We start from the raw sequence: 9,351 nt of genomic DNA on the forward strand, positions 1-9,351 counted from the left end.
TGGTCAGAATATGGGAACTAGAATGCCCAAGACGTTGAAGTCTTTTCATTCTTTCCTCTGAAATGAATTGGATAGTTAAGGCAAATGCTATATTTAATTTGTCTGCCTTAACAGAATCTGCCCCCAATCTTAAACAAGAGAAAGAAATTCAGTGGGTGTCTACACATAATCTTGGCAGTGGTCATAAAGGCAGGGAGTTGTGGGAGAAAGTAGGATAAGAAGTCTTTCAGTACATATTTTGGTCTTTCCTTTTATTTCTATCAATTATTGCTTTGCTTTTCAACTTGTTTGCTTAAGAAATAATTGTGGAAGTTGAAGCAAATCATTCTATCACTCTCTCAAATAGTGATCTTCTGATTTATCCATATTTCTCTTGAATATTTTCAAAGGTGAAAACATTTTACTTCAGTATTCATATAATGAATGTCAACACGGGTTTTATAGTTTTAATACTCTGCTCTCAAGAACGTGGATTTGTTGCCAAAGAGATGGAGACTCAAATTCTATGCTTGAAATTTGTTGCCAGTGTAGCCTTGGGCAAGTTACAAGAGTTCTCTAGAAACCTTTTTGCAAAATGAAAAAAATTAGATCATACTTGCAAGGTTGCTTAAAAGTTGGCAATAATATATATTAAGCAGCATATGTACTAAGCATGACTTATTAGATACATTCAGTATTATTTATGTCAGAAAGTGATTATTATAATACTTGCAAAGTAAACAACTGCTTCATACATTGAACAAATAATTGAGTAAAAGACAGAATTCAGTTGATTGCTAATTGTATACATAACCTGATTTCTATATAATAATGTATACAAAGCAAAAGAGAAACATTGGTTATAAGTGCTAGCTAATGAAATGTACAACCCAAATGCTTAAAATACATCGCCTCATCACTACCTCTGCTACTAGTATGGGAAGCTTCCTTGAAAAGCAAAGTAGTGATGGGGAGGAGCGGAGCGTGAATTTTTTAAATGAGGAAATTGAGATCCAAATTCTTACCCCATTTTATGAAATGTGATAGGAATAAAACTAATAAAAAAGTAGAATTTTAAAAGCCAAGGTTGAAGCAGTGTAGAAATGGTACAAGACTGAGACTGTTCTATTCCTGCTTACTCCTACACAGGCATTCTTTTTTTTCCCCCTCCCTTGGGTAACATTGTAATGTAGAAAATGTATATTTGCATTTTCAGAATGTCAGTAATCTTGAACACTAAAATGCATAGTCTTATATGTATAATTTCAAGAAGGAAATTACATTTAAAGAGAACTCATTTAACGTCCCCTTACTTTTTATATGTCAATGCATAGAGATGGAGAAGCTAAAAGTCTGCCTATAGAAAACTGGGCTCTATCTATTAGGTATTTTTATATTTAGCACAGGCAAGAATATTAGCATGTGTCTGTATACCCAAAAAAGAAATAAAATGGGTCAAGCCTTAAAGATGTTTTAACAGAACTTTCTCTTTTGTTAACTGTTACATTTTCATAATAATTATGAGTTTTTCTGTGTTAGAATGCCCCTTGATGTCTTGTCATAATTTTGGGTATTATAGAAAATAGTCACAAAATAGAAAAAGATAGAGTTGATAAATGCAGCTTTGAACTTTGTAATCTGCAAAAAGTACTAGCTTATTGAAAAGAATATTCTGTAAAAACTTTTTGTTATGCAAAATAGTTGGAATTGCCAATGGGTATGTATTTATAGAATTACTTAATACAGTCAAGTGTTTTTATCATTTTCAGTCCTTTTTCAGATACCAACAGTGTACACAACTCTCTGCTCAGTGGGATTTGGTGGACCAGAGGTTGCAGAGTGGTTAAGACTCTGGATTTCGCATGGCTGACTCCATGATTCAAGTCCTGGATTCAGCAGCTTAATAAACATGCTAGGCATATGGGCATATGTATCCAAAATCCCAGCAGGAGACTGGAGGAGAAGTGTTTGTGATATGGCTATGCCTTCTGGGGAGTGATTTATCACTTTCTCTCTCTTTGCTTCTCTCTGGCAAGCACATATGCCCTATGGCAAAAATGCAAAGATCACTAAACCTTTTATGTAGACCATTGTATTGAATTATATGGGTGGATCAGGTATCTAAAGAAGCAGGTACCAATGTCAGTTTGCTTTTGGATTATGTTGATTGGGCCAACTCACTTTTAGCTTTGGTATATAAACTATATTGCCTGGTTTCCTTCCTGACCTATGACTTGGATTTTGCCCTGGAAAATCATTTTAACTTTTCCTTTCTTTTATTTTTTTTTTCATTTCAAATCTAATTTATTTCCCTTTGTTTTGCTTTTTTATTTAATTTATTTCTTTTTTTGTATATACATTCAATCGCATTGTTTAGCTTACAATGTGAACATTTCAATATGTGAACATTTCTCCCCAGTCCCGTTGATCAAAATGTCTTCAACCGATAACACCACACTTCCCCATCCCATCAGTGTTCTACCTCTGTATCCAGCACTATTCACGGTCGCAAAGTCATGGAACCAACCCATATGCCCCTGTATGGAGGAATGGATTGAAAAACTGTGGCACATATACTCTATGGAATACTACTCAGCCATAAAAACCAACAAAACCCTGGCTTTTGACAGAAAGTGGAAAAATATGGAAGATTTACTGCTAAGTGAAGCAAGCCAGGCTATGATGGAGAGACATTGTATGTCCCCACTTAACATATACTGAATGTCTGCACTCTATGGCTGAAACTGATTAACTAATGGTTCTACAAACACAAGAGAGGGGTGTGACTATAAGATGAGGTATATGTGGAGGAGTGGGGCCTAGTGAAGGACATTTGGAGAAGGGATACGGAGGTAGAACATTAACTTTTCTTTTCTTTCATGTACATATAAAGCATGGGGGTAGCTGTGACTAGTAGAACCAATAAAGACTGGTCATTTGTGAAGTTCTACACAATGAATCTGAGGTATGAAACTGATGATAAACACTCTTGTCTAATGTTGCTAAGCTAACAGTAAAAATGCAAAATTGCAGTGGACATGTATAACAGAATGCTAGACATAATGTAATACTGAATATTAAATATATGACAGATAATAACACATATTTGGGGTTATATTTTAAGGTGACTTAGTTAATTCATAACTTTTTCAAGATGAAAAAGTCTAGGGGCCAGAAGGTTTAGTAGCACTTAAGGCACTGAACTCCCATATGATTGACTGTGGTTCAAGTCCTAGACCCAGAAACTTGAAACTCACATCAGGTGTGTGTGCCCACCTACTCAGAATGGAGGAAAAGATATTATGGCATGTTCATCCCCCTTAGATATTGATTTATCACACTCTCTCTCTCTGTTTCTATGTCTCTGGCAAGTACATGCACACTATAACAAAAATCTCTCACTCTCTCTAAAAAAAAGAAAAGGTGTAATTATACCAGTAATATACCAGATTCTATTGGTCCAAATTACATTTTTTTTCTACATGGCTAAATGGTAAATGACTACCTCTGGAAAATTATGCTTCTCTTCATTTGAATGTCAATATCATACAGGATTTGAAAGAATGAAAAGACTAATTCTTTTAACAAAAGGATCTGAACTACTGAACAACTGTGCACCTATATGCAATGTCTTACCTTAAGGACAAAAAAGACTTAAAGTCACTGAGATGTTTGTTGAAAATGAAGTAACAGGAGCTAGAAAATTATATAGTGGTTAAGGCACTGTTCTCCCACATGGTCAACGGTTGTATGAGTCCCAGATCTGGCATCTTAAAAACCACACTAGGGCGCCAGCAGATGGCACAAGAGTTGTAATACTGGACTTCCACATGGCCAACTCTTGTTTGAGTCCTGGACCTGGTGGCTTGAAAATCATTCCGGGCACATGTGTTTATATGCCCAACATCCAGGGAGGAGAATGGAGGAAAGGGGATTGCAGCATGGCCACCCCCCCCTTGGAGGGGGTGATTTCTCACTTTTCCTCTCACTGTCTCTCTCTCCAGTGAGCACATGTACCCTATGTCAAGAAAAAAAAAAAAAACTGACATGAATTTTAGAGTACAGGAAAAATAAAGTTGATTAATTAAACAGTTAATTTTTTGTTGACATATTCTAAATAAACTGACAATATGTGTGCTCTTTTTCACTTAGTTGATGTCAGTTAGCAGTTCAGCTGATACCTGAAATATAAACACTTATTTTTTCTGTCTTTAATTCTTCAGATTTACCTTATTCTCAATAAGAAAGTTTCTGTCTGAGAGAGCAGATAGAGGTAAAGGGAGAAGTCATTTCCTAGGAAGATGGCCATGCTGCAGTCTTTCCTCCTCCATTCTCTTCTTGGGATTTTGGACACACATGCACATATGCCTGGCATGATTTTCAAGCTACCAGGTCTGGGACTTGAATTATGGTGGCTGGACCCATAAAGTTCACTTTTTAAGGTTTATTTATTTCTCGAATGTATGTATGAGAGAGAAAAAGACAGTACCCCCCCACACACACACACACACACAACTTGCTGTTGAAGTCAGGATCTGCATTCATTTTCAGCCATCTCTGAATCTTGGGCACATGTATGACTGTTACATTGATGGAAGTCTCTGCAACTGAGCCTGGAACCTTCCATATGAGTCAACCTCACAGAGCATTGCATTTTACTGCTTTGCTACTGACTTGCTCCAAGATACTTTATATTGATTGTTTTTCACTCTACAGTAAGTCCAGATTTTGAAAGATCTCTTTCCATCAGTTTTATTCCCTTGGTTTTTGTGCTATTTGATTAAAAAAAAAAAAAAAGGATGCAATAACCCCTTTCATTGTATGTACATGAAAAGGAAAATTAAACTAGTTTCTTCTGTTCCTAGATTCGTTTCTCCATAACTAATTCAGTAGGTAGGTTTGAACAGAGTTCAAGTGGTTAGACCAACATATTACAACATTTTAAATCAAGTAATACCTTTCACACAAACATTTTGGCTCTTCACAGGCCTTTATTCATAGATAAAGATTGGGAAAGACTGTTTTGAACCTAGTATACATGGATAGGGTAAGTTTTGCCAGAGTTGCTGAAGAGAAATTGCCAGATTTTTACTGCTGCTAGTAACAAACACCGATAGTGAAAAGGAACATAATTCTGAGCCATGTAGGCATTAGAGGTCAAATGGCACACAGACATAAATATGGAACTATCAAATACATTATTGTGCCAAGAAGATATAACTTCTGAATTTGTGTTTATCCCTGTCGATTCTACTTAAAACACTCAGAATATAGTTTCTTCAGCTTCTTGTCCTAATTAGCTCAGCCTTCAACAATGAACACAAACATTTCAGAGGTCACTATTATTCTTACCTAGGATTTTACAGCACACTGACCTATGTGCTATTTAAATTCTGGGGTTTGAATTTCACATCATTGTTACAGCTTTCCAAATGCCACTGACTGTAGATTTCTGCCAAGTAAGGCTTATTATCAGCAGTGGGGTTATGATGTACTGCAGATAGCAGTTATTCAGTTAAGGCCAAAGTCGTTTATTTCATGTGGGTAGCTTATAGCACACATTATGTAGGAGAAACTGACTATTGACACAGCTAAAGAAATAAATGAATAAGCACAAAATTCCTTTTAGCATTTCCCTTGAAGTTACTTTCCCAAATTTAGCACTTCTCCATTTCTTTCATCATCATAAAAATAATCATCCTTTCCCTCACAAGGAAGAGTAGTGTAATTGTTGAGAATAATTTTAATTTAGGTTCATGGTCTTCATAGATTTAAGATGTGTTTAATATGCAGGTTTTAAATATAAAAAGCATTCTGAGAAGTTCTGGAACATGTACAAAAAAGTCCACATATCATATTTGCAAAAATAACATCTTGAATTTTATTTCCTCTTAGCACTCAATTTCAAGTTTTGTCTCCTGTACCTCCCAGTGAGCTGTTACTGAAAATGAAAATATCTAAACTACAAGCCAACATAACAAAAGTTCATCTGGATAATTTTTAAAGCTCATCAGTTCCTACAGAGTTTGGGCCTGTGAAGAGCCAAAGTGTTTGTTTGAAAAACAGATTCCTTGGGTTTCAAAGCTAATCAAATGGAAAGATGTTTTGAACTCCCCCCTCAACACATACACACATTTCTTTTATGGTTTGCATAGCTAGGGTTTGTTTCTTCATTGAAAAACCTAGTTTTGTAAAAATAATTACCTCGGCCATTTTCATTATGCTTCTCTTTATTCTTTTCTTCCGGTAATACACCTTTACTAAACTGATTTCCTTTGCACCTCTGCTCTACATTTAGGTCAATCAAAAGTCATCGCAGTTACATAAATTCAGTGCCAGTTTCCACACAACTAACTAGTCACTTATAGCTGTGCCTTGGAGTGACTGAGTGCTCCTCTGAGCTTTTATATAATGGCTTTCTTGTCCTGACAGGTCTCTGCAACCTACTACCAGAGGCAAGTTACAAATCTACTTCTCCCCTTCAAACATACACTCATATCTAAAAGCATAAGAATCCAGCTACCAAAGTAAATATGGGACCAGTAGAAAATAAATCAGAAAGAAAGAAAGAAAAAAGAGTAGACACTGATTTCATGACCATTACAAACATACTTTCTCAGGCTAAGAAAACACCTCACTATAAGTGCTCATCTAATTGCTCAAACACTGAAATTTGCGGTTATATCTCATTGGACTCTACATAAATTATATTGCCAGAAAGAGAAGCCAGTGGTGCTTAAAGTTGGTAGCTACTAACTAAAATCTGTAAACTTGTATCTTTGCAGCTACACATCTAAAAATTCTATTACATTTGTCATATATGTCTTGACTGTCAATCAGCTTAAATGGAAGTCAATCCATTTTGAAAAGAAAGAGGAAAAGTGTGGGTCTAATTCATTTGATTGCCAGGCCAAATAGTTCAATCTTCCATTTTCTTTGTAAATGTGACTGACATTTTAATAGACATTAATCACTCACAAACACAGGCTATTTTATTACAAAAATGAAAAAAAAAAAACCCTTTACTTGTGGACTTTTTTTGTTTTGCTTTCAGACTAAACTGAACTAGTTAGTATTATTTTTTAAAAATCTCAGTACAGTTTTTTATAAGCATTTTCTACACTGGATTTAATTTGATTGCATGGGATAACTCATAATATTTTCTCTTATTTTTCTTTCATCTCTATCGAAGAGGATATGTTTATAAATGGTAAAAGCAGAATAAACACTGATGAGGTAACTGAATTTTAGAAGATATAAGGAATTATATGAGAACATAAAAGTTCCTATAAATTATTTTTTCCTCCTCCTCAGAATAAATTTATGTCCCAGAATATGCATGTTATTTCCTAAGCCCTTTATTCTTTGAGGAATAATGACAAACAGTAGAGAAAGAAGACTAGAAACATAGACATTTCCTTATTGTTCAAAACTGGAAATAATATAAAGGTAGCTTTAGCAAACATCTGATTATTAAGTAGATGGCTGCAAGAATTAAAAAAAAAAATCAATCACTATAAACTAGGTTGTGTTCACCAAATATCTAAACAAATAAAAATAGATTCCAATCTGATCTCATTTCATCCTTTATGGAGAGAACAGAGTTGAGAATGCACACTATAGGGAACCAACAGTTAGCGTAATGGCTATGTCGCTGGACTCCCACGTAGTTGACCGCGGATCGTGTCCCGGACCCGGTGGCTTCAAATTCACGCCGGGCACGTGTGCGTGCGTGCCCAAGATCCTGAGAGGAGAATGGAGGAGAAGGGATTGCGGTGTGGCCATCCACCCTGGGGGGTGATTTCTCGCTTTCTGTCTCTATTTCTCTCTCTGTCTGGCGAGCGCACGTGCCCTATAGCGAAAATCTCTCCCCCCTCAAAAAAAAAGAATGCACATTATATTAATTTAATTATCATCATATCAGGAATGAATATTTTTAAACAATTATTTTATTTAACTTTATTTTTTTTTTAAATTTGACCAGAGAGTGAGAGAGAGAGAAAGTGAGGAAGCAAGCCACCAGTTTCAATATTTGAACCATGGTTACCATGTGAGAGTCCAGCACCCTTAAACACCATGCCTCCTGCCAACCCTTCAGCAGTGAATGTAATGTATCTCAGTAGCCCAAAAGGAAGAACTATGGAAAATTTTAGAATTATTGGATTTTGTGACTGGTTGGATAGCAGATTTTTTGAAAGCCGCTGATTATTTGATTTATAAAAATTCAAAAATTTCTCCTGATCAATGTCCTAACGTGTTCCAATTTAGTTAAGAATTTTCAATTATTTTAGCAGTGACTTCAATGAAAATAGTTGGTGACAAATTTCTATATGAAACAAACCAATGTACAGTGAATGAACAAAGCAAAATCAAATACAAAATGGCTAAATAGAAATTTGTAAAACAGTAATTTTATATTAGCCCTGGTTTTCCCTGATCCACTGTTCATTTCCACATTCAGTTATTTTGCTATATGCAATGAGACGGGACCTGTTACACACACACATCAACCCCCCTCTGCCCCAGAAATACTATTTAATTTGTATTTGAGTAAGAGTCCTGTTTATTACCTTTACATTTTCTTATTTTTTATTTCTTTAAATATTATTTGTTTGGCTTTTTTATTGGTAGTGGTTAGAGGAGAGGTACCCTTGGTAAAGTCAGAACTATGACATGATACTCCTGTCCTCCAGCCTTCCAGTTAGGAACATGGATATCTCAAGTGTGCTTGACATGTTCAGGTCGATCTTGTATCAAATCCTAGGGCCCATGTGCCTCTCATAGCACACAGTAGCACCTTATTGCCCATACTACTGTGACTGAGCCCATTTTAATTTAGGCATTATAACATGATCATCATTCCTTAGGTTCAATTACATTTTTTCTTTTTTTAAGTACCTGAATCATGTAACTACTGGTTCTAGTACTAGTCACCTGTCTCATATGCATACATATATGCACATCATGGTGTTCTCTGTGAGGTAAAACAAAACAAACAAATAAACAAAAACAGAGATGGATGTGACTCTCAGAATCACAGGACTCGAATAGCTGTCTACTGGCAATATGATGTGACTAAGCAATGTAAAAGATCATCTGTGAGGACCTCCAGCCTAGTTCACTGAGGATCAAGAAGCACATTTTGATCAAGGCTATTTAACACGGAAACAATAACAAATATTGCACATTTTATTACTATTTCCAGTTAATCTTCTTCCTGCCATAAGAAAAACTACTTTTCATAATTAGCTATAGAAATAATATCAAGAAACAGGGACAAAAGTGTATGCCTCAGAAATATTGATGTAGGTAAGTTTTTGGAAGTGAATCATTTCTTCTCATGGGATCTTAGTATATTTGGACTTAAATCAT

This window comes from Tupaia chinensis, unplaced genomic scaffold, assembly GCF_000334495.1.
Source record: "Tupaia chinensis unplaced genomic scaffold, TupChi_1.0 Scaffold138757_1, whole genome shotgun sequence".
In the NCBI taxonomy this organism is placed as follows: Eukaryota; Metazoa; Chordata; class Mammalia; order Scandentia; family Tupaiidae; genus Tupaia; species Tupaia belangeri.